The 26,817-nt window shown below is 37.1% G+C and overlaps 1 protein-coding gene across 15 annotated transcripts in view; it reads left to right on the top strand.

Moving 5' to 3' along the window:
* The window catches only part of LOC139143511 (kalirin-like), a 344,734-nt gene that overhangs the window by 145,701 nt on the left and 172,216 nt on the right, over positions 1-26,817 (top strand). Inside the window, exon 1 of one of the 15 annotated variants that reach the window (XM_070713910.1) lies at positions 5,772-6,043. The exons of the other annotated variants lie outside the window; for them this stretch is intronic. The gene's annotated coding sequence lies outside the window, so the exon portion shown is untranslated. Of the gene's footprint in view, positions 1-5,771; positions 6,044-26,817 lie in introns of those variants that run through there. 15 annotated transcript variants of the gene reach the window in all.

Genomic DNA, 26,817 nt, shown 5'->3' with positions numbered 1-26,817 from the left:
ATTTGATTTCCTACCTTTCAGCAAAATTTACACCCTGTTCATGAAAATTCCACCCTTTCACCACCATGGTTTGGCCCAAACACATTGTTATCAATGGTGATTGTGGACCTGTGTATAGGGAATCGGGAGTGAACAGGTTAAACAACACTGTTGGTCACTTGTCCATCTCTTTGGTCAGTGTGGACTGTCAGTGTGTTGAAGTGGCTTGTTTAATAGTGCACATGACCTCTAAAGTCCATTGACATGAATTCATCAGTTGGTCACAATTGTTTAATGGATATGCTTTTCTGGATCGTGTGCTCTGGTAGCGTGTTAAAACTAGAAAATAAACAAACAAACAAACAACAAACAGACTAATAACTACAAATAATTGCTGTGGGCATGAATTTTATCGTCACCTCAAAAAAGTGAACGTTTTGAAAATTGATTAAAATTAGCAGCTTTTGTTGACTATTTTTTCATTTGTGATAGAGAGGGGTGGCATGGTCCTGATGTTATTTTGTTAACCAGTGTCTACCAGTAATATTGATGATCAAGAGAATCTGAAATACTAAGAAAATTGATCATTTAGTGGTGGGTAGTTCCAGTGCAGATCCAAGCCACTACTAAGGAAATCCATTTGCCTTGTCTGTTTCATTCCTGATTTGAATATTCAGTGTATTGCAAGTTTTCTTGTCCAATAGAATACCTCTGTTTTCATTGCATGGTTAACTTCTACTTTGAAAGTCAATGGAACTGACCAATCTGCTACAGAGATGATAGGGGTTCAAGTCATGAGGAAGTGTGACATTCAAACGGCATTGAGAAAGAAGTGGTGCGTGACTTAGTGTTGTGTCTGAAAAATTTAGGTCAGTGTCCGCACTTCTGAGCAAATCAAGTCACGGACATTGCTTGAAATGACAGTTCTGTAACTTGAGAGGAAATCAAATAAACGAAACGATAAACAAATATCACCGTTTGATTTGGCATTTTCTGAATTCTTGGGATGTGGCGTCCCTTTCTGTCAGAAGTATGTCATCAAGAGGTCAATGAACAATCGGATGTTGACACCAGTCTCCGAGGAGTTCCAGCCAATCACCAGTGATCTTGTCTGGCATAGATAGCATAGATAAAAGTTGCAAAGACACATCTGGTTGGTTAGTTAGAAAATTATTCACTTTATCATGAAAGTTACCAAGGACTGAGTGTGCCTGAGTGGGTTTTGTAGATAAGGAAAAAATAGAACACTAATTACGCATGTCAAAAATTAGGTGTCATTTCGTACAGGAACTTGTTGTTAACATGGTATTTTCAGCACTTTTTCCTTATCTGTATGTTTCTCAGATACTTCAGAATTACAGAGACTCTTATAGAGAGACAGACCAAATTAGTAACAGAGGAAAGTATCAGAACGCAAAAAGTGGAAAAGAAACTGTATAGTTGTGACATTTTTGACATTTGTGGTACAGTAATGATAATAGTAGCCTTCTTCTTGTCAATCAACCATATTAAAGCGTATTGACTTCCCAGTATTTATACTTCATTTGTCATGAAATTACAATATTCGTCACCATATGTTATTAAAATTCAATATTTTTGTAGGATATCACTAAGATGTCCATACCACAAGTTGCATTTCTGGGATGCATAACAGGGATATATTTCTAAGCCCATTGCACTGCATAGTAATCTGGCTGTTTGCCAGTAAGTTCCTTCCTTGACTGTAAAGAAAAATATGCTCACACCCGAATTTTACACTCATTTGTAAATCGTGTTCTATTTCACCATGATATTTGTATCAGTATCTCCCTTATGTGAAATACATTTTACTATTTACTCATATCATCTGTTATGATGCCAGCAATGAAATGCCAAAAATATTTCTCACTTTGATCTCTTTCCTACTTAATAGATACATGCAAGTATTCGTATTCCGTTACGTGAATAAGCAAGATATTGCCACAGGATATGAAATTCAAATCATTGTCCAATCTTAGCAGACTTGATCATATTCCTTGTGCATAATTTCATCTGTCTTCATTTGTAAAGTAATTCTCAAATTAAGTGTGCATCCAGAAAATATTGAAATAGTGAGAGAGACTCTTTATTCTGTCATGGTTCTTTGGCAAGATGAAGGTGGTTGCTGTCTTGAAGTGGTAACCATGACAACAAAATAGTTGATGAGTTATCATGGTGATATAGCATTTGATGATGATGGATAATGTAGGTGAAATGATGAGGACAACAAAGATTGAAAATGATGATGATGATGATGATGATGATGATGATGATGATGATGATAAAGAAGGTCAAAATTTGTGATTTAAAACAATGGGTTGTGTCAAAGTTTGTGGTAACTTGGTAGGTGATTGACTTTTGATCAATCCATGGTGACTTTGTTGACTATTTTGTAATATTTCAGCAGATGTACAATAGCAGGATATGATAGCTTGGTATCCTAGTATAGACCTGTATAGATTGTAACAAGTGTCGTGGCATCCGTCACAGGTGTGCTATTTCCAGTTCACTGCTTTTGTACTTTGCCATCTTTGTCTCTTTTTTTATGAGAGAAGAAGATTTGAAATACAGTTAATGCTCAAGGTTGAAAATCTTTGACTTTTCCGAAAAAGTTCTCTTTTTTATGAGAACAGACAGTGAGGGGAAGTTTCAGTCATGTGTGCAAAGTGGTGGTTGCCATTTGTAAAAGTCTACACACTGATGAACTGAGAACAGGAAATCATTAAACTTGTGGAAAAAAATGGCACCTGCAGAGACTTTGAAATATATTTTTTCAAACATTTTCACTTCAACCTGAATTTTCCACCTCAATCAGAATGTTGTTGAGATGTAGAGGAAATTTATCACCCAGATTCTGGCTCTGTCGATTAGTCAGACTGCTGAGAAAATGTGTGACACACCTTGTGTAGAGGAGCTGAGTTGATGTGAGTGTATGGATTATGTCCCAAAATTGATGATGTTCTATAACTTGTACCAACAGGCATGAAAAAGTACAAGAAGGGAAAAAAAAGTGCTGTTTTGTATACATTATGTCAATTGGCTAGTTTTCCTTGGAAAAGTTGGGTCAAGAAGCCAGCTGACCAAACACAGAGCACCACACATACAAGTGAAGGTGATCTGTTACAAAGGTCTGAATGACCTTGTTGGTGGGATTTAGTGGCTGTTATAACATTTGAATAGGGGTTTAATCTCTTTAAGACCGCTGTGTGTTTACAGTGAAAATTTTGAAAAGGGTCTGTTTGTCTTTTTAAAGTGTTGTTTGAACAATCAAGATCATGTTGTGTGATGTAACAGATACCCACCACCTTGATTTGGGTCCAGTTGCAGTGTCAAAACACCGTCCCTGCTGCGGTCAGAAAGATGTAGGGGGTTTCGATGTTTTGCGTTGTTGGCAATTTACTTCATTGTTAAGGGCAGGGTGATTGTCCTTTGCAGTTCACCTTGAATTCATTTGCATCCTTATTAAATTTACCTAAAGTATATTTGACTATCCTTTTCAGTAGGATCACGGTCCCTCCTTTTGTGGAGGGACTGTGGTGGGATGTGTGAATTATTGATACAGGAGGGATTCCCCAAGCAATTTTCGTTGTCAGATTTACACTTTCACGTCTATTGGCTTTTTGATTCATGGAAACTAATGAAAAGGACTGGTTGGTACCATGAATTGCTTGCAGAAGAGTTGAAATATCTGTACCAAGGTACTTAATCTGTCAAGGATGATATGATATGATCTCCTATCTTGAAACCATGGCCTTCAAGATAAACATTAAATACAAGTGTGAACACTGTCTTTTGGAAAAAAGGTTGTAAAGAAAATGTAATTTTATTTGATTCACATCACTCTTGAATAAGTCATAGCTGTTCATCAAAATCAAGTTAAGAGAGTTAAAATGTACATGATACTAAACACAAAAAGAGACAGGAAAAATATAATTATTGAAAAAGAGAGAATTGATAAAAAAAGCGTCCATGAGTAGATTCCAATTTTCAATGAGGTTGATAAGGTTTTTACTAGAACTTCAGTGAATTTCACCCTTGAAGACAAAAACCGACTGACCCTGAATGGCTTGATAACAAGTCATGAATAATGTATCTGAATGCCGATCTGAAAAACCTGAGGAAAATGTACCCCAATGTAAATTGTAATGAGAATAGTTTTGTGTGTGAGATGGTGAAGCTCTTTGCACATGCTTTTGATTTGGTCTCAGTGTAAGGACCTTGGATTCTGCCTCTAATTTCAATGAAATTGGACAGCATTCAAATTGGACAGCGTTCACTGTCAGCCAAGTGCAAACTGTCTGTACCAATAGGCCTGTGATGCCGTTGGGAATTGAAAAATACAAAGTCTTCCAGCCAGCAACTTGAAAAGTTATACATGTAATTTTGCCAGCTTTATAGCAGACTATACATACCTTTGTTTTGCAAGATTTACTGCAAGGAAAGCATAAAGAAAAAGATGTGAACTTTTTGAAATATTTCTGGTCAAATATAACACTAGAGCTTTAAAAGTTATGAAAAGTTTTACAAGGGTAGGGTTTGTGCTGAATTAATAAGAACGTAACACCGCCAGAATAATTTAACGGCCGAATTAATAGAGCGGTCGCGTTGGTACGGTTTTTGTGGTGGCTAAGTTAAGGTAGTATGTGCCCGAAAGTAAGAGACTTAAACTTTCGTTCAAATTTTCCTTAAGGAATTTTTCAACCATTCACTTTCAAAATCAAGAATAAAAATTGGGCGTCATCCTGCAATTATTGGTACTTGAGAAACAAATTACCCAAGAGTTACCAATATTTGAAATTCAAAATGGCTGCCATCGCTGTGTTAACTCTATGGAGAAATATATTTTCAAAAAACTAAGACGGTGAAAGTTTTTCTTTCTCAAAGGGCTTCACAATAAATCCCCACAAGTGGTAGATCAGCAAAGAATTGAAAAAGTTTGAGAGTTCGAATGACTGTACCCGAGGCACATTATACCTTAACCGGGAAAGTGGCCAATGTCATGTCCAACAGCCATGGCCTCTGAATGCAGACCACATACATGATACATCCTAATCTGAGTCATCAAAGAAAGACCGCCATGATGTCAATTCAGTCTTCACAAAAAATTTTGCCAACAATTGTGCAAGGAAGAAAGGAAATCAAGGTTATATCCAGGGTGTGTGTAAGAGATAGTCGGAATAATAGCTCTGGTCTTTGCTTTTAGAGAATATAGCTTTTTTGAAATATCCTGAAATGAGGGCATCTTTTCTTTTCATGATGTTCTGAAGGGTGGTCGTGCTGTAAAAGTGAAAAAATAAAGTTCATAGGATGTCTGTTCAATTGACAAAGAGGGTTCATGGTTCTTTTCCTGTGAAGTAGTGAGAATTTTTTCGCATCGGTGTTGTTGTTGTTCAGAATGCCGACCTCAAGTGTCCAGAATGTAGTGCTATTCAACTTACTCATCCGACCAGAAGTTAGCAGAGAATCACTTAGCCATTGCTGTGCGGAGAAGCCATTCCACGGGGGATTGTAAGACGTCTGCTCATTGTGTAGCCGAAACTTTAGACTTTAAATTGTGAAATTTGAACGCTTCCTCATTCTTTTCATGATTAAAATTATGTTGTTGTAATTCATTTGTCTTATTATCACATTTAGGTATGTGTGTTTGTTCAATAATTAAGATCAAATGATTTCCTTCAGTGAGTCATGCACACCCCAGAGTGCCAAGTGGTCGGAACTGCAGGACTTTCCTCGATCTTTTTTCAAGTAAGTTAAGGAGGCTTACCCTGCTCGGTGTCACACACACCATACACTGTCACTGACACACTTCAGTGTTGTCCAACAAACACATCGGTTGTACTGACCAACTGGATTCTATCTACCGCTGACACAGATTTTATTTTCTGAAAGCCTTGTCGGATAAAGGATTTGCTACAGAAGTAGACTTGTCTTTCTGGATATTTCTGATACTGGAACCTGCCATTTACCTGTTGGGAAACCGAAATTTTTACTTCTGTGCACAAAAGTTTTCTGACGAGCTCTCGATTGTGATACAGGGCTTTTGGAGGTAGGTAGACTGGTTTAATGAATTTATTCGGCACGGCCGCCACTGAAAGTTGCAAAGAATGAAAGAAAAAATGCAGCCCTTTGAACTGTGAATGTGAAAAGGCACATTGAATTTACAACGTTGCTTTGGGGGGTCACTGCTAGGGCTTTTAAAGTCAAGTACCGCTGCATGAAGTCTGGGCAGTACTTGACGTGTCTATGTCAGTGCTGGTTAGATGTCTTCCCTAAAAGTTTGTTTCATTGCCATTCATGCATTCTCAACAGTGCGGCAAGCACTTGAACATTTTGGTAAACCTACCCAGGTGCCTAGCTTTGATGTAGGTGGAGTTGAAACCCTTCCGGCAACAAAGCAAATCTCAAGCCCTCTCATTCAGAGACACAGTTAACAAACAGATTTACGTAGTTGGACAGGTCACCCAGATAGTAATTTTTGTAGACTTTAAAATACCAAGAAATTCCAAAAAGGAATGTTGTTCAGGAGTTTTCCTGTTAATTCATTCAAGATTTAATCAAAAAGTCATACTCAATTTGTAAAAAAAATTACACCAGGCAGATTACATCAGTTTAGAAATTTTGAAACATTTCATATCAAGTGCCACCTAACCGCAGTTTGTTTGTCCAAGGAGATACAATCTGTGACTTCATTAGGTAATCTATCAGAATATGTGTTTTGTATACACACTTACTACAGTTTGCTATGCAGCTGAAAATTTGGAAGTTCTCCTGTCCTTTGCAGATTGCAAATACTAGATGCTGTCAGTAACAAGGCCATTGGTCATGCCATATAGAGTAACCATTAAAAATATTGACTCTTTTTAAAACGTGATAAAACATACCATGGATGACCGTAATCTATAAATGTATTATTGTAAGTTCTTTGTAAATAGATTAGCAGATTAGATATAAAGAACTATTAAAAATAGAAAAAATCAAAATCAAAATAATCTTAATGGGACTTCAAGTGACCAGGTTTGAAGTGGATTCCAAAGTTGTACATAATCAGAAAAATATTAAAAATTCTTGTACCTTATCTGACAGAGTGGTTTTGAATAAAAGGTGGTTTTGAAGTTAACGCGAAAAACACCCAAAAGTGTAGTTGTTCTTGGATTGCATATTAAAATCTGTATACAGCAGAATTACAAAGGTACTTTTATTTGAGAAGTTTGTTGCAGTGGCCAGTCAACCGTTTAGTAGTTGTTTATGCATTGAACTTTGGTCCCAGAGCGCTGGCTTTTTTGTTGGTCGTTCTGGTCTGAGAGAAGAAAACAGAGGTTAGGGTATTACCATGGAACATCTGGTGGTTGTAGCGTTGACAGTGATCAGAGCTCAAAAATCAAAGTTTTATGTGGCCTGTGATGATGTCTTATTAAACTCCAATGATGCCGATGTACTGAAAACACAGAGCACAATTTATGGAGCAACATATCTTTCTAAATGCCAGACAGTCTATTTTTTTTGCTGAGTAAAGCACTTGAAATGTGTTTGCTATACCCATAAATTAAAGTCTAAAGTGCATTTTGTTTTGTCGCATGTGAATAAAGGTGTCAGGCAGCTAACACTGGAGCCAGCTATTGAATATTTAAATGTAATTTGATTCAGAGCCAGCCATTGACACTTTGCGATGATTAATAAATTATTTATGAAATTTAATTGTCAACTTTCAGTCTATACTGCTATAAATTATTTTATGTTGGTCTGTGAAACAAAGAAATTATGAAATCAGTTTTTTCTATTCAGTTCTTTTGCTGTTTGTAACATATCTCTAATCAATATGACGTATGCTAAAAACCCAATTATCGTATTTAAAAAGTTAACTGTTATGTTTCAAGATATAGCTCTAGGTAAACTTTTTTTAAATCTATTTTATTCAAATTTTGCTTGACACACAGAAAGTCTGTTTTGATGATGTATTTCATAATAAATGTGATATTCACCCAATATTTTTTTTAAAAAACCCTACAAAGTATTTGCTCATTTGCAACATAGCTCCACTTAAATCTTGTTCAGGATGTCGTATATACGTACTTTGAATCTATGCCGCGTAGTATTCTCTTCTGTTTGAAAATGTCAAGTCAATAATTCAGTTAATTGTGTGACCTCATGTGACCCCAAAACAATATTGCATGTATGAGGTCATGGAGCTAACATATGCCTCCACAAATCACTTCATTTCTTCCAAATGGGTGATGTGTAACCCAAATATTGTCATCACTTTATGCCATACACTTGATATAGGAGTGATTAATATAGTGTTTCTGTTATAACTTTTAATATACATCTGTTTCATCAGCTGTGGAGTCCTTTTGTCGTTTCATTACTCAAGTTAATACAATGCCAGCTCCGTCTAGTCATGCGTGAAATCTGATGTGTTGAGATCACCTAAATAAAACACAGACATATTCCATGATCGTTGTGTCGTACATTTCCGTCGTAAGAATCTTCCCGTGGTATCTCGTATGTCAACAAAGGACGAGGGAAAAGTGAGTCATTTGAGGTTGGCCGCTTTGTTTGTCAGATTCTGTGAAGACAATTTGGTTGTGTGTGGACTCCCCGCAGTGCCTGCATTGTTGAGGTCAGAACAGTGGGCAGGCATGGCAGTTGAAAGCATTTGGTGCAAAACATGATATTTCAGAGCCATCAGAGCTAGCATACCCAGTCTCATCACCCTCGCTATCACTTTACCTTGCCACTATACTTTGTCAAGTTCAATTTTCCATTAAGAAATTTTTATCTCAGGCGATATTGGGAAAAAAGAAAGCTTGACTCAGGACGGCTGTTGTTGATGTAGTCTGAGGTATTATCAACACAACATTGAATGGTGCAGCTGTTTCTTAAAATATGTAATGGTTTGAGACTGTCTTCCTGTGTAGAGTGCCAATGAACCCAAGATTGTACTGTAGTGGCTTAACCCTTTGATAGTACCCAGACGGAATTCCCTAAACATTAATAATCCATTCAAATATACTTTCAGCATTGCATCAAATATTTTTATTATTTAACTGAGTGTATTTCATCAGAAGTTTTCGTTGAACATACTTTTTAGTTCCAAGCAATCAAAAGCTTTAGGAAGGCCTGTAACAGATGCATTGCTGCATTTTATGTAATGTTACAGCTGTGCAAGATCATGAACTTATCTCTGTTTGATGTGTTCAGAGTGATTGCAAATCTTTAGACGCTTTTAAAACATTTCCTTTCAGATCTGTGTCAGGAAATTTGTGTGTAGACTTGAGTTGAGAGTGTTATTTCCTTCAGGGGTCCTGGGTATTTGTTGTTTTAGCAAGGTCAAAATGGCCTGTGAGGACATTTAGTTTATAAAATCTCTCTCTTGAGACAGACGATTGGGAAAATAATAAACACGTTGTTTTTCCAGGAAATCTTGCCATCGTCTCATAAAATGCCAGTTGCCAAACATTCAGGGGCAAATGTTGGTCAGGGAAATGGAGGAAAAACAGAACGTAATATTAGCTATGTTTTCTTTGTTTCTCATGTACTGGTATCGCTAGATTGTTACGTACAGTGATTATGATATGTGAACAACATTCTCTTGGTATGGTACATAATTTTGGCTCATTAAAGTGTTTCTGAAACAACAAACGAATGAACTCAGAGCAAAGGAGTGTCAGTCTGTAAAATCAATAGAGGACCAACATTGTATTTATAGCAATTGTCAAGTATTCTGCTTCTTTGCCCTTGAACTTCCTATTCTTGTATAATGTGTACATCTTTAAAAATGAAAGTACCCCTTAATGCCATATAAATCAAGCTGTAGGGATAAACTTGATTGGTTTTTTGCTGTCAAATTTTTCCCCAAACTGAAAGGTGATCCCAGTCATGGACTATAGAAATGTAATTGAATGAAGGGTGGTTGCAAAATCCTTGACTCAAATTTCAAAGTCCCATTGTCCTCTGTTGACTCATAATCTTCAAGTCTATTTTTGTACACTACTCGATTTGTTTTATTGTTTTGTTGACTGAGTCATATACTTGGTTTTTTCCATAACAGTCTGTCATGTAAGGTGTCTGGGGGTGTATATGCCATTGTTATGTGGTTTAATATATCTCTTTATGTCTCTCCCCCATACTAGTATTATGAAGTGAGATGTGTATAACGTGACTTCCATTGTGAACAATGATTAATACTTCAATAATTGTTCATCTTTTGTAAGAAAATATCAACTTTTTCCATACAAGAAAAGTTTATGGCACAGCATTCTGTTTTCAATAAATTCACCGAATTTTCACCTCCGGTAACTTCTCAGTTTATGTCCATAAATCAGTAAGTATTGTTTCCGCATAAAAGATAGCCTCTGAAAACAATAGAAATGGAAAAAAATTTCATAAATATTGAATACATGCAGCTATGCTAATTCTCAGATTGTCATAGCTGTGGCCATCATTTCCAACAACACTTCCAATAAGATAACTGAAACGCAGTCCTTCATCTTTCTTTGGAAAAACTTTTAAATATCTAGTGTAAAGAAAATAAATAAATAAATAAAGAAAGAAAGAAGCATAATATTCCAGAAGCATTTCTTGAAGGAGTTTCAAATTATTTATTTGTTTGATGGGCAATGATTAGTAAACTGTCCTGTGAACTATTATTGAACCCAGTGTAAAGCACCCCAAAGCTGATGAAAACTGCTGTTCCATTAACAAGCAGTGACAGATTACAAACCAACAGATGGCAGAGCTATAATAATCGTTTCCCCAATATCTCAAATGATGTTTTCAGTATCTCTGAAATAAATTGAAAAAAAAACCAGAATCAGACAGGACCAAGAAGGCTGTGGAGCCATACTCTCACATTATTGTTATGTGAGAATGGATCGATAGATGAATGAGTGGGCTTGGTATTTTTCTTGCATTCTAGTGTCACAATCGTGAACTCCTCAGCTCAGCGTACGGCGTCTTTAGAGTAGTGCGTACATACTGACACACACTTCCCGCGTCATGCTTATTCAGTTTGGAGGATATTTCCCACCGACTTGATACCCTGCCTGGAGGGCCTGGTGAGCGAAAGCTTCAGTGCTTCAGATATTGGTCATTGACAGTCAGGTTATGAACTCAGATGCTTCCACATGCAGTTTTATTAAATTCCCGGATGTCTCAAATTTTTTTCCTCAGATACAGGGTTTGGTTTCGTGCCCTTGGATGTCATAACTTGATTCTGGTCATAAACCGTGAGTGCAATGCCCGGAAATATGCAGATTATGTTTTCATACATTGAGATATAAACTCTTTCACCATTGAAGATTATATCATATAACCTGGCCCACTCCACTTTATAGTTACTGTATAGGATAGGTCTTAACCCTTTGAGCGCCACAGTCAATTTTTGTCTCCTTTATAAAATGTACCCCATTAATTTTTTTTCAGATTTTTGCCAAAATTTTGATAAAAAGCTGTAGCCAATGAAATTTTATCTCCATTTGATCCAAAATTATCAAAAAAATTACAGAAAACTTCATAAAAATTGGTAAAATGTTGCACTCAAATTTTGGTGGGTAAAAATTACAGCACTCAAAGGGTTAAGTCTATAAAGGCCTAACGGTTAGTCTTTCCTTCTTGCATCCATTGATTCACACATTGCTTATACATACTGTCTATCTATCATTCCCTTTGAATATTTTCCTCTCAGTAACCAGTGCCCACGGCAGTTTGTCTCTCTCACTGTTGAAATATAGGTCTTTGGCTCAACCCTATTGTTCTCTGAGAGGCAGGTGGACCCTACTTGGGAGACCAGGGGAGTGATAGAATATACTGTACTTTGAATAGCTGAGTATTGCATCAAGGTCAATTCACTGTCAGCGTTTCTCTGTTGATAGTAAAGATCAGTTGAAAAACTGTGTTGGTGTTGAGGACAGTCAGCAGAACGAGAGAAAGCTGCCAAGAAACGCTCTTCACCTTCTTTTAAAAACTTGTGACCTTGAATGCTGACCTTAAACCCATTCACCACAGTGGTTTTGTCCAACCTATTGTTGTCAGTGGTGATTGTTAGGACCAATTTACAGGGACTAGGGGTGAACAGGCTGTGAAGATTGATTGTTCAAAATTTTGAAAAATTTAGACATCATTGGTTTTGTTAGCTGGCACCCTAGCTGGCATGTCTCTCATTTGTAACTTGCGCATCCTGGATACCTGGCTCTTGTCCACAAGAATTCTTTTGTCAGATTTTGTACAATTAGTTGTCGGAAATGGCGGATGTAAGAGTGACTTGTGTGAAGTTGTAACTGCTGTTAGATATAAACAAGTTGTTTGCATTGTTTTGATTGTTAGGTCGTAGTCCATCTGGTTTTTAGAGCACACCTGGTTTCTAGGGCTACTCCATTTTTTTGCAACTGGTTTGTGTACTCGCAATGAAACACGTCAATGGAAAAATATGTGTGATAGAAAATCACTAGAAAAAGGAGTAACAGATGAGAAACCCTGTGTATATTTTGACAGGGACAAAGAACACTGGTGTATACTCACACACAACAAGCAAAATTCAAATGCTTGAAAAGCTGCACTCATGAGAAAATTCATGTATTTGAATTGGATATGGGGTCTTGCCAAAATTTTAAATCCAAAAAGTGGGATGATAAAAATAAACAAATAATTAATTTTACTTTATTTTCAACACTCATGAAGCATGACTCAAGCAGCAATTTTGAAATGCTATTTTTATTATGAAAGTGAATTTCTCTGTAAGCCATCCTTCAGCGGGCCATTGAATTACCAGCCATTAGGGGAAATTACAGAACAGCTGGTATATCCATCACCAGTTGTATTAGTTTTTCCTCGCAATTTGCCCAAACTCTTCAATCACTGAAACCAAATTCCCTTTGGAGGGCCAGGAACAACCCTATCATATCGTATTCTTGTATTTCAATTTTTTTCCAATACAGCGGTACAATTGCGTGGGCTTGCTTGCCTTTTTGAGTGCCTTTGATCACTGCCATGGCCTGACAGAGGGTCTGGAAAAGTGATTAGGTACCGGTGGTGTGTAGTGTTGGTTGCTGGTTATACGCAAGGAGTCACTGAAGCCTCTTTTATGCAGGCATCTGCCAGAACAATGAGTTAAGACTCTCGTCTCTGCTCTATTTTCGGTAAGTCCTGAAAGATCAATAATGAAACCGGCAAGATTAATTTTCGAAAGCTGTAATGTAGTTTTGTTCATCAATTAGGGGAAACCCATTGAATGCAATTGAATTAGATCTTAAAATAATAGATTTACAATATAGCTGCAAAGCAGCAATCAACCGGGTTTCGAGACATCTCGGTCAACAGGGGCAATAGAGAAATACATATGCAAAAAGATGGGAGGCTATGGTAGTATTTTTGAAATTGAGGTCAAAAGTAGTCGAGGTGATGTGACATTTTGTTAAAAGAATTCAATATCATAGTTATCCCTTTATACCAAAAATCAGACCTGTAGCTCTATCACCTTAGCCTGGAATTATATATGTGCATAATTAATGAGGTCTTGTCATGTTCCATATTGACAATTGATTTCTATCCCCTAGTACTCCATGTGTACCAAAATTCGGATCTCTAGCCCTATTGGTTAGCCTAGAATTAGATATGCACATAATTAATGAGGTCTGGTCACGTGACATATTGACAATTGATTTCTATCCCATAGTAGTCCCTGTGTACCAAATTTCGGATCTCTAGCCCTATTGGTTAGCCTAGAATTAGATAGGCGCATAATTAATGAGGTCTGGTCATTTGACATATTTGCAATAGATTTCTATCCCATAGTAGTCCCTGTGTACCAAAATTCGGATCTCTAGCTCTATTGGTTAGCCTAGAATTAGATATGCGCATAATTAATGAGGTCTGGTCACGTGACATATTTGCAATAGATTTCTATCCCATAGTAGTCCCTGTGTACCAAAATTCGGATCTCAAGCCTATTGGTTAGCCTAGATAGAATTAGATATGTGCATAATTAATGAGGTCTGGTCACGTGACATATTTGCAATAGATTTCTATCCCATAGTAGTCCCTGTGTACCAAAATTTTGATCTCTAGCCCTATTGGTTAGCCTAGAATTAGATATGTGCATAATTAATGAGGTCTGGTCACCTGACATATTTGCAATAGATTTCTATCCCATAGTAGTCCCTGTGTACCAAAATTCGGATCTCTAGCCTATTGGTTAGCCTAGAATTAGATATGTGCATAATTAATGAGGTCTGGTCACGTGACATATTTGCAATAGATTTCTATCCCATAGTAGTCCCTGTGTACCAAAATTCGGATCTCTAGCCCTATTGGTTAGCCTAGAATTAGATATGTGCATAATTAATGAGGTCTGGTCACGTGACATATTTGCAATAGATTTCTATCCCATAGTAGTCCCTGTGTACCAAAATTTGGATCTCTAGCCCTATTGGATAGCCTAGAATTAGATATGCGCATAATTAATGAGGTCTGGTCACGTGACCTGACCCAAAATATTTCGGTGAACATTAACAGCCAATGATCGTCTATGTCGAAAAAGAACCAGACTCCTAGCTCTATTGGCTAGCCTGTAATGGGCATTTGTAAATCTATAGGGGAGGTCAAAGGTCACTGAAAAATGTGAAAAATAATACTTTAAAAATCTTCTTCTCAAAATCGGCAGGGCCTATGACCTTGAAATTTGGCATGAAGAAGCCTAGCCCTATGGTCTACAAAAATATCTAACAGAATTTTGATTGGTTTATTTTTATGCAAATTAAGCCAAGTTGAAAGTTTAATTTCAATATGGCTGCCAGGTCACGTGACCCATTGTTATGGTCATGTAATCAAAAAATTACTTGTGAGGAGTTTTACCTATGTGCCAAATTTGAAGTCTCTAGGTGCAACAGTGTTCGCGTGGCAGTTGCATTTAGAGGACGGAAGAAGAAGAAGAAAAAAGAATAATAATAATAATATAATAATAATAATAAAAAACGGAACGATTACTAGAGGGTTTCGGACCCGTGGTCTCGAAACCCTAATTACACATCTGGAATTGCCATCAAACAATTGTTAAGTAAGGGATGGACCATTTAATCTTGAGAGGGAGATGGCAGGGATGCGTACATGCAAGCTTTTCTGGGTTTCAAAATAAGTTTTGATTTAGCGCAGAATGACACAGCTTTTTTCCAAATGTACATACACCTTATCACCGACCTTCTCATTAATATTTGTTAAAAATCAACTAGGCTGTCACACAAAAAAAATAAAAAATAAAAAAAATTTTGCTCTGCAGACCCCCCCCCCCAATTAGTCCCTACAGTCGTACTATCCCCAATTATTATAGTTTTAGGCACGTGTGCCGGTTCCTTTCAATAAACGATGAAATAAGATTCCTGTACTCAATAAACAAAAGGTCAGTGTTTTAAAAGGTTGCTTTCAGAAATGAGATCCTAGATTACGTACTACAAATCAAGGATGTCATATAGATTTATTACACAAATGCAAGCGTTGTTTCGTTTAATACTTGACACTAGCTGGTTGTATTGAGATATCATTAAGTAGAGCACTTTGAGAAGTCTGATCGAGTTCTCAGTTTTGCTAGATCTCAATACCAAAGCTGACCATAAAACTCAGCAAGCAGTATTGCCTGCTGATATTTGGCATACATTCAGCAGTGTTAATTTAGCTCTTGGAAAAGATTTCATTTTGGATTTGGAAAAACCCAAAAATATCCAGGAAAAGCAGCAGCAATGTTCCTCTCCAGTCAGTCAGCTGGTCTGAGTCTCTAAATTATCATTGCTTTAATTAGCAGCTATTAATGTATGGGAGGGGCCGAGCCACCCATACCCACACACAGTGCATTCAAATGGCCCTTGCAGGGTCCAATGTCAAGAATTTTATTGCAAAGCAGTAATTGCCAAAACTGGGTCATGCTAATTACATTACTTACAGCCTTTTTGTCGATTTCACCCATGACAGAATTGCTTTCCCCCATCAAATTTGCGTAACAAAAGATGACCCTGACTGCCGTTTACAACCCTGGAAAATTCACCATTTCCAGTGGGCTGCTTCCATGGCAAAGTGTAAATAGCATTACTCAGTATAGCCCCTTTTCCAGCATTGTCTAGTTTAATATGCTATGCCGGCATTGCGTTTCTTTTGTTTGAATTTTCCTTTTGTGTCTGATGGGCATTAATCCGCTTTTATCATCTCTATTCAATTTGATTTTGCTTTTATACCCATAGGTACTGAAATACATTCAACATAAGCCTGTTCCTTTTGTTGTGAACGATTATAATCATTATTCGAACCAGTTTCTTTTCAAATTTTCAATCATGTGACTAGCAGAACTGTTGGTGTTCAGTGATTGCCTAAGTGTGAACTGGTACACTGTTATGTGTATAAAGGCATATGACATGAAATTACCAGAAGAAAGATACTAGAGTTTCAGAGTAAACAACCAGAGCATCTCTCCAAAGTGATTGTAAATGTCTTTCTGCCTTTTCTCTTTCCTTGTTAGAATGTCTGTAGAAAACACCGTACTGATATGTGAGATAAGACTATCATTCTAAATCATGATTCAGTTTATGTCTATGAAAAATACCATTTAAACCATAAACCAGCAAATGATGAAGCGTGTACCCCGGTAGTTATTCGAAAGGCCCTGTCATTAATCCTTTGAGTGCTGTAATTTTTTCCCTCCAAAATTTTAGTGCAACATTTTACCAATTTTTATGAATTTTTCTGCAATTTTTTGAATAATTTTGGAACAAATGGACATCACATCTCGTTGGCTGAAGCTTTTTATCAAAACTTTGGCAGGAATCTGAAAAAAATTGGCTGGGGTATATTTTGTAAGGCGATGGAAATTGTCTTTGGCGCTCAAGGGTTACAGGCAAGTGTTACTTTAAGCCAAGGATAGATAGCACTGCTGGTAAAGTATTGTGGAGATATGGTACAAGAAAGTTTTTGTATCAATCATATGAAGTTTGCATTGTTCTCTCTTTCATTGATCAAACAACATATCAAAGGAAGACACCACACAAACTCTGTATTTATGAAAAGTCACCTGTACATCATGTTTAAAAAGTTGAGAGATGTGCAATTAGGTCATTGGCACATATTAAAATTAGGACATCCTGTCTTCGTGATTTCATAAATAGGTACACTTCCTGTAGTTAAAAATACTGTTCAATTTTGATTGGATGAAAGTCTCTGTTATAGTTCAATTTTTGATGTTGGATATATTTATAAAAGGCAGAGTCATAGGTGTTGTTATTCATCCTTCTATAAATGCTGACAAAACTACCAGCATCTCCTCTCTTCCACACAGAGACAGAACAGCTCCCTTTGACACAGTGGGATTGTACCAAACTGGATTGGTTAGAAAGGTTATAGTGAAATACATCTGTATTGTTTTATTTCAGTGTGTATATTGATATTGTGGTTTAATTGTGTCATTTGCACAAGCAGAATCTGACAAATTCACCATAGGCTGGTGAATGAACAAGATAGAGAATCAAAAAGATTATTTTTAGAGGCCGATTGAGTGTGAGAAAGCAAGTTTTAGATCAAGAGTTTGAGTTGTGAGATCAAGAGAGAGTTTAGGGAGATCAAGTTTGATCGATCAATCGATCAATCAGTCGATCGATCAGTCAATCGAGTGAGAGAGAGAGAGAGAGAGAGAGAGAGAGAGAGAGAGAGAGAGAGAGAGAGAGAGAGAATGAATGAATGAGAATTAATCATTGTTATTGCTTTTTACGTCATCACTTTTCCACCTGATCCTGGCTCAACAGTTTGGCCATCTACCAAGACTTGTCAGATGTTTTCTACTGGGGTGGTCAAGTGACAACCACTGGGCTCCATTGGTGACTTGTTTTATAGTGTGTCAGGCATAGCTTTTATCCTAATAGACCTGACTCTTGTCTGGGTTGTAAAACATTCAAGTTCTAATCGCCCATAAATTGTTGATGGTCAGCCAGGTCCTGGTTGCAGCTGTTTCGATGATCTGGGTCTGGCTAACTTCCCCAGGGGATGTGTGTGTTTAACATGATGATCTTTTGGATTGGTAGTTGTGTTGCTGCTGTGGAGATGTCAAATTGTGGTAGAGTTCTGGTCAATGCTATACCGAAGTAAATTTCAGGATTTTTCCCTTTCATTTTCATTCATTACGTTCTCAATTGATAGAATTCCCATTGAAGTCAATTAATTACGAGAGGGGGGATCTACAACAGTGGTATATCAATAATCAGTTACTATGGATTTTATTGTATGTAGGTGTCCTTTCTGCTTTTAGAATGGAAAAGTTAGTTTTGTACCTGAAGCAGACATGTTAACTTGAAATGTACAAGGGATGAACTACTCTTCAAACAGGATAATCTGCAGTTCAAGACAAGTACGGAGAGCTTGGGATCCAACATGTAAAGTGCTTTTGACCAGTCTGTGTTACATATATGATAATTTTCCTTCCCATATATTAATAGAGAGAGAGAGAGACAGACAGGGACAGACACAGAAACATAGACACAGACAGACAGATTTAGGCATAGAGAAAGTCAGAGAGACAGATTGACAGATGGGGGTTGGGGGAGGGAGGGCTGGCTGTCTGGCTGGTATGTGGATGATCACCGCTTTCAATAGAAAACAGATAGTAACAGAATCAGGAACTGGGATAAGTACCACAGTAACAGATCTACTCATTGAAAAGTAACTCATTTTCTATGGCTTTTCTGTCCCCTTTGATCTGGAAATTGGACCGGAGCAGTTTTCCATAGCCGCGGTTCTTTCATTCACAGATTGAAAAGATATTGTCTCATTCCTTCCTTTCCAACAATAAGGGATTAAAGCAATCCTGGCCAAAGCTCACTCACACCAAGTTCTTGCAAATCAATCATGCCATGACCTATCCATAGACTGATTGACCAATTGAAGTTGCCCTGTGGTCCACCAAGCCTAGATTGCTGCAGCCTGTCTTAATGTGAAAAACGATATATTGGCTGCTTTTGAAATTTCAGAGACAGCTTCCCAACAGATTTTGATAGGGATTCTTTTCGGCTGATCAGATGTTGCTTGTTTTTTTTATTCTTGACAAGATAAGCGCCTGGTATTGTTAAGGCAAATTTGAGATGGATGAAAAGGAAGTTATTTGTTAAACCTGTCTTGAGTCAAGATTGGTGGTGATTTGCATGTCTGGACCTGTGTGCTTTTGTCATCTTGACTGTTGAGAAACTCGGAACAATAGCTGTGGTGACTGGCTGATGGTCATCTGAGGATGAAGATCCCTGTCCAGATTGGCGTGGTATCTGCGGCCTGTCCGCAGTGATAAAGTCACTTATGGCAACACAAATGTCATCTTGTGATTTCTCAATCTTGCATGCATACTTGTTTCATTGAAAGACCATGATGAAACTGCTCATTTGCTCTTTTTTTAGCTGAAATTCTTAGTTTTATAGCATCCTTCAAGCATCATGATCAATTTCTGTAATCTTCATTTCTTTGTAGTTCACACTGTACATTTTCTGTTGAGATTCACGGATGGTTACACAAGTGTGACAGGGATTTCACCTACAAACATTTGCATTCTGACAAAAGCCTTGCACAACTGAAGTTAAAAAGAACTTCTTGGTGCTTGCTCGCATTGACAAAGATCTATTCTTCACCGTAATGGAGCCATGATGCCTGCATTTATATTGTAACGATCTTGACAAATGAGGCAGCTTTTCAGCAGGGATTTCGAGTTAATGGTCTTGGCATAAACGGCCAATTCACCAGTAGGCACCAGTCTATGCTCATCTATTTGTCATTGTGAGTTGAACATGTGCATTTCAGACCAGAACCATTGCAGGGCTCAATCCCTAGTTTGCTCATAAGATCATATTCAACCAAAGTTGTGAAAGGCAGAGGAAAATTTCAAACACTAGTGGACTGATTCTTGTGACCAAAAAGTTTATACGTGTAGTGTGTTAGTATTAAAATGCAAATGAAAGTCACATTGTTTTGTGACTTTTATCAAAAGAAGTTAATGTAATTACATTCCAACATAGTTTCAAGAATTGTACCGAATGTCTCAAAACCTTTGAAGTAGTCTCCGAGAACAAAAATTTAAATTGTTGTCTGCTGTGATAATCACTGACAGAATCACACACTAGTAAATTATCACTATCAAGTTGTCTGGTGAAATTAGAGTTGGTATCATCCAGAGACTTAGCAATGACTTTGTCAGGCACGGTGAATCTCAAACATCCAGAAAATTTTCTGGTAATTTGGTTACCCAGCATAAGATATTTGCAAAGTGGCCAAAGAATTTTATTTACCCAGTCAATGTTGTTGCGTTATGTATAAATTGCACCATCTGTGTGTACTGATGATGGTTACTTCTAAAGTTGTAAAAGCTGCATCCTTCTTCTTGTTGGTTTCCTCTGTGGGTTTTCAGTATCACCCTATGATCTGCTTGATCACATTCATCAAGCCTATAGACTCCAGAGAAACTCAGGGGGTCACCGAAGTAAACGTAAAAAATACTGGCGGCAAGTGAACCTGTACTGAAAAACCCAACCTCTTGGATGCGGTTCACGTCCACCTGAACAAGTCATGGGAAAAATCTGTTGCAAACAACGATTGTCAGTCGGTCTGTGTCTAATGTATTTCAGGGTACATTAATTTTTGGTGTGAAAATTTGTGGACTGAGCACTCTATATTTATTGTGTCAACGCTTATTATTGCCCTGTATTGATTTACTCCTGAAGTCAACTTGATGAAAAGAGTTGCATTGTCTTGAAATTTCAGGCATCATTATTGCGTACTCTGAAACCATTTTTTTGATTCTGATGTCCCAGATGTATTGTGTGATTCTCAGTTCATGGCTGATGAGATACCAACAATTGGCTCGATTGTGAGAAGTTTCCTTTAGACTTACTTATGATTTTTTTGCCTCTGGCTGGAAAGTGATGTCAAACTCCTCATTTCTCTTCTCAAAGTTCTCCGATTCAGCTAGGAAGATTCCCTACGTATCTTTTCTATTGTGACGTGCTTACTTTTTGTCAATAATAGTATTTATTCTTCAGTTTTGATTGAAATCCTTAAAATGAAATTCGATACTAGAGTGGTAGGAAATATCAAGGTGCAAAAACTGTTCAACTCTGTCTTCAAAAACTCAAAACTTTCAAAAAATATTTAACAGGTACTGTTCTACCTTATTGTGAACAAACTCTTTTGTACAGGCTTAAATTCACCCACAGCATTTGAAAATTGAAGATGTACAGATCAGGAATCCTGATTGAGATCATGAGTTTTCCCGTATTATAATGTAACAATCTACCGGTAGATTCTTTCATATGGTGGTTATCCTGGTAGGTATGTCCAGTAGTTGTAATTTCAAAATGATGGCTAGATACGGAACCAGCAGACAAGGTTTTGGAAATCTATATTTTATCATACCACAAGTTAGTAAAGCACAGTGAACTCAGACGTATATCAATTATTTATAGCAGCAGAGATTTTCTTCCGGCCTCAAGCGCTGGATTCTCATGACCAGATTTGCCTGGCTTTCATTTTAAGGCTTTGGTTATGATGGGAGGTAGGAAATCAAGGGCTTCTTAAGAGCGTTGACAAGAAGGAAAATTGTTTTTCTGAAAGGCAGATTTTCAGTTTGATGACTTTGTGCACGGGGTTTTTCCACTGCAAAAGGCAGCTGCGAAGCCCACTCTGGTATGAAGAATAATTGCATTCCCTTAATGAAGGGGAGGCATGGTACCGTTAACAAGGAGTGCTTCACATTGGCACGTACACTTTACCAAAATAGACCTCAATGCATACCTTGTTAACAGATGATGCCTAGATTGAATGGTATTTGAAGACAAGGCCACTTTTCACCGGCTATTTCTTTCAAAAATTTGGGTCAGCGAAGAAAAGGGAGGGGACGGGGGGCACAAACAGGTCAGGGATCATGTGAATTGTGAATGGTGATCCCAAATACTTCGTGGTCATGTGCAACTAAAAATAGGGTATAATAGCATTGATTGCCTCCAGATCTTTTGAAAAGAAATTTCAAGTTTTCAAAGCAACAGACTTTCTGTGCCCTGTTTAGTCCAGCATTGTAGCTTGTATCATGGAATATGCTGTAATTGATCAAGAAGAAAATAACTTATTGTTCGACTTTGGAAACTCACTGTTTGGACGTCACTTGTTACTATTTCTGGGAGAAAGAGGCGTACAAAACGAGACTGCACTTGAAAGAAGCTCTTTGAAGGAGAGAATAAAAGTGGTATGGTTGAAATTTGCATCCTTTCACTGGCCCTTTTTTTTTAGCCAGGCCCATTTTTTTCCATGGCATCTCAGTTGACCAGCTCAGCGGTCACGTTGTCACCAGGTGCGGTGAACAGCTGTTCAGGGATCACCTCTGTTCTCTCCAAAACATTGTATTGAGAGTTGATTTCCTGCCAAGGAACACTTTGAGGAAATTTATCTACTGCATGCAAGTGTGTGAAACCCACACGTCTGAGAGTCTGTTTTGGACAAGGAATGCCCACCCAGTCAAGTGTGGTGTGATTCGATATTGGAAAACTAAATGGGCATTTTTCGCTGCTGGTCGATCTCAACTTTATGTAAGAAACCCTTGTTTTAAAAGGACATGTGACCAGCTGACTGCTATTGCAAAGTAAGTGGGTCAAAGGTCAGTGAACTACCTGTTATGACCTCATTGAACCTCATTTTGGCCACTGTCTGAAATTGTCTTTTTTGACATGATTCAGGCAGAGCTTTCTACCATCTGTTAATTCATGATATAGTATTCAACAACAAAGCTAAGCAGTCTTTTCTCCATTGGGTGTGCATGTCAGGATTATTGCATCCCGTCGAGGCAATATCGTAGCATATGCCATCATAATACATTTCATGTGTGACATTCACATGTTCGACAACTGGCGGTGTTTGTCATGCTGTCGTCAGAAAGTTGTCACAGTGAATTTATAGACTTGATGTGTAATTTTTCCACAACATGCATTTCAGATTTGCAAGCAGTGTTGACTTACTTAGTGACATGTGTCTGCCTGCCGGTAACTCCTTCCACCCCATTACCTTGTTCAAAGGTGCAACTTTTCCACTAAAACAGCAAGGTTGTACCATTATTTGATGCTGACAGGGTCCACAACTAGGCCAGAAATTTGAATGGAATGTTGATAAAAAGTATTCAAAAAGTCAGTAATGTTTATACATGTTGGAGTCTTATTTTTCTGCAACTTGATAAATGCATTATGAGATACGTTTTGATTTCAATGCCATTATTGTAAACCAAATTTATGCTGAGGTTGGTAAAAGTTTCAGTGCCAACTTTTGTAAGACTTCCAAAAACATGATGCAAGTTATCTGATTCTGGCAACCATCAGATGTACAAATTATATATCAACCACAGTACTGTACGTCTTTCAAAGAATATTGAAAAGTGTTATCATAATCCTAATAACTTTTATCTAAATTTAATCCAGGTGTTTTGTTTTGAAGCTGTGTCAGGATTGGAGTTTAAATCCTATCTTTACCCAGCTTCACTCAAATCACCTTTTTTCAGTGGCATGTCAGTAGACTTACCGATGCTCATATTATAGCCAAGGGGGTCTTTAAATATCACAAGTGATGGAGGGACACGTACAACAAACACTGTAAAATAACGATGATGTGAGGCTTGAAGCTCTTATCATGCAAAGTCTTTGTTTGTTGATCGTTCAATCTTGCATCTTGTTTCAACAGCACATACATATACCAGACCTAGGGATCCCTCTGTATGCTCAAGGTCATTGACCTCTGCGAAATATGCACATTAAAAAGACTGAGGTGGACGGCTTTAACCTTGTTAAGTACAGTTGCCTGGGAGGTGCAAGGCTGGCTGTTCACAGCCTGCACCTGTGCTCCAATCTTGAACTTGAGGCATTCCCCAGAGACAACAGAACAATCTTTATCCAATTAGACCTCACCATCCTTCTTGTTTATTCATGATAATGCCAATCAGTCAGTCAGCGGTGATGAAATAAGACGATTATAGTATTTGCCCTAGAGTGATTCCGTCTGATAGAACAAATAGAATTAAATGATATCCTGAAAGACCAGTGATTCTCACCAGATGCTTTGTTTTGATTTCTTATGCTTGATTCATCTCCTTTTTCAACCCTGTTAATTTGATTATACAACTTTGAAGGATAAATACGGCAGACAATACATCAACAAAATACAAGGCAGATGCAATGCAGAATGCAGATTTTGTGACTTTTTGGATCCTTTCTTTCATGTCGTAGTTCGCAGCTCAAAAATTTAACCTCAAAAAATTTTTAAAAAATGAAGATCCCCCACACCCAAGATTAATTGTTAGTATATAATACATGCAAGAAAAAATGAATTATAAACTTCATAAGAGTTCTCTGAATTTATTTTCCCTTTTTCTCAGATTTCCTGCTAGCTCTGTCTGCTGTTTATAGTCATGACGGATGGCTTCTCTTGATTAGCAAAAATGAAGGATACTTTCCAGAAATAAAAAACAGTTCACATTTCGTTGTAAAGAGGAAAAGAACTAAATATAAATATCTGTGAGGAAGCTGTATCTCCGCTGCTTAGCTTGATACTTACGAAACTGTCTGCAGAGGGAAAATCCACACCAACCGTGCAGCAAAGCATCATGGGTAACAGAAATCCCAATTGTGGAAATTTCATCCATTTTTGTCTGAAATAATGCCGTGCAAAGAATAATCTTCAAGTATGATAGATAGCCGTGGAGAAGCTCTCGACTGAATTTTTGAATGGGGAATCTATTTCAATACTAGGTTGATGACAATGTCCTGGCAGGCTTTTCAAGTGCCATGCTATCCAATTTCATATATTGTGTGCTTACTGAATTTCTCTCTTAGGAAAATGAAAAAAAAATGCCATTGTTCAATTTTTTACCCCAGAAAAAAGAAGAGAAAAATATTCCAGCCATTATAAATTGCTTGGTGGTGCTCTTGCTCGGTGGCCCCTGCATTGTTTTTTTTTCAGCAAATCAATATCTCATATATGCAAGGTATTCAGAGAGATCATGGCACAGAATTTTGACTGAAAATATACTTTTGATAATTGCCTGGAATTGAATTTTTCAATGGCTTTTATTCTGTAAACCCCCTCAGCTTATCAAAGAGTAAGTCTTAAGAGCAATGCTTGCAATAAGGATCAAAATATAAGATACAAAAAAATCATGCCATTTTGTAAAGTTACACATGAAGATGTCAATTAAGACACTGTTTTCAAAATTAATTTTTGAATATGTACAATTAAGTGTTAGGGGCCTCAATCTTTCTAAGCCTCAGTGATGTTTCAAAAATTTGAGATTTCATTTTGCTATACCAATGTCAGTTGTAAGTGTCAGACCTGGAGGAGTTGAATCTTCATTAGGATAGGGGGTCTTATTTATCATGAGGAAGTCTCCAGGCTTGCCTGCATGACATCACTGTAAAGTGTTATTTCATTACAAAAGGGTGTCCCATCTGCTAATGTACATGGAGTGTGTTTAAACTAGACTTATGATTTCCGGGAAAACAGTCACATGACAATATTACAACATTACTAAAACCACAAAAGGGAAACATACAATATTTAAAACACATTATATGACTTCCATAACATGCCAAAAATCTCAAATACACTGTGTACCGGTTTGCATTCATAATGTTCATCTTGTGTTGTTTCACTATTTCCGTCTAAATCTGAATTTTATTTTACTGATTATTAATTGATTAATATCTAATGCTGTTACAAATTCTGTATTTTATTTTACATTATCATATATAGCAGTGGGTACAAAACTCATACATCAAAATACATGTACAAAATAGCTTAGTCCATGGAGATCTCAATTCAATATTGGGTAATTTCATGAGTCTTGTCAAGTAGAAAAAGTCATGGGTCATTGGTCAAAGGTCTTTAAATATGTAAATAACCTGTCATATGTGTAAATTTTGTTCTAGAAATTCAGTGGGGTCAATGTTTATTGGCTGTGTAGACTGCATAAAATTGCATTGAATTCCTTCCAGTGAAAATAAATTCCTTCTGAAGCAAACAGAAAACTAGATTATTTTTTGATAAAATTCTACGTGATCAAGTAAATTGAAATTGTGATGAAAGTTAGAGAGGGAAAATCACCAACATCCAAACATAGTTAAATATTGTCAGCCAGCATGCAAGTTGAGTTTTGTTTTACCTCATTGCAAAATGTCTCTTCAAATCTTGCGTGAGCAATGGCCCCGTTTCTTGTACAGAACTATGTTAGAACCTTCAGAAAGAGCAATTGTACGATACATTGTACTGCATATAACAAATAACCAGTATGATAAATATTTCAAAATCCATATTTAATCCAAGTTTTATGAGAATAATGGAAATTTCTGGCTTAAGCATTCTTAAATTGTAATTGTACAGCTTTTGTAAAATTCACATTAGTCTATGAGGTGATAAATTTTAACAGTACTCATATTTTTTTATAGCTGTGTTTTCTCAATGAGTAATATTTTCAACTGGGAGGCTTTGGTGTCATTAAAATGCAAATAATGTACTGTTTTTAAGAAGGTGCAAAATATTCAATTTTCCCCCAGAGGTGGGGTTTTAACTTAAGAAACATGTTCTGTGAGAAATGCCCAATCAGAATGCAGGGCTGTCAAATTCAAGCCTTGCGTTTTAGTTCTCATTAATTCTTCAATTATGTTCTGCTGTAATGTGTTGTCAAGATGGCATGCTATCATTTATCCATTTTCGTGTTACAGTTTTTGAAGGAATAGATTACGTTGCCATACTGTGTATATCAAATAATGGGATGATGATACGGTCTGTTGAATG

The sequence above is a fragment of the Ptychodera flava genome, chromosome 11 (assembly GCF_041260155.1).
Source record: "Ptychodera flava strain L36383 chromosome 11, AS_Pfla_20210202, whole genome shotgun sequence".
NCBI classification, from domain to species: Eukaryota; Metazoa; Hemichordata; class Enteropneusta; family Ptychoderidae; genus Ptychodera; species Ptychodera flava.
This window is presented reverse-complemented; position numbering and strand designations above follow the sequence as displayed.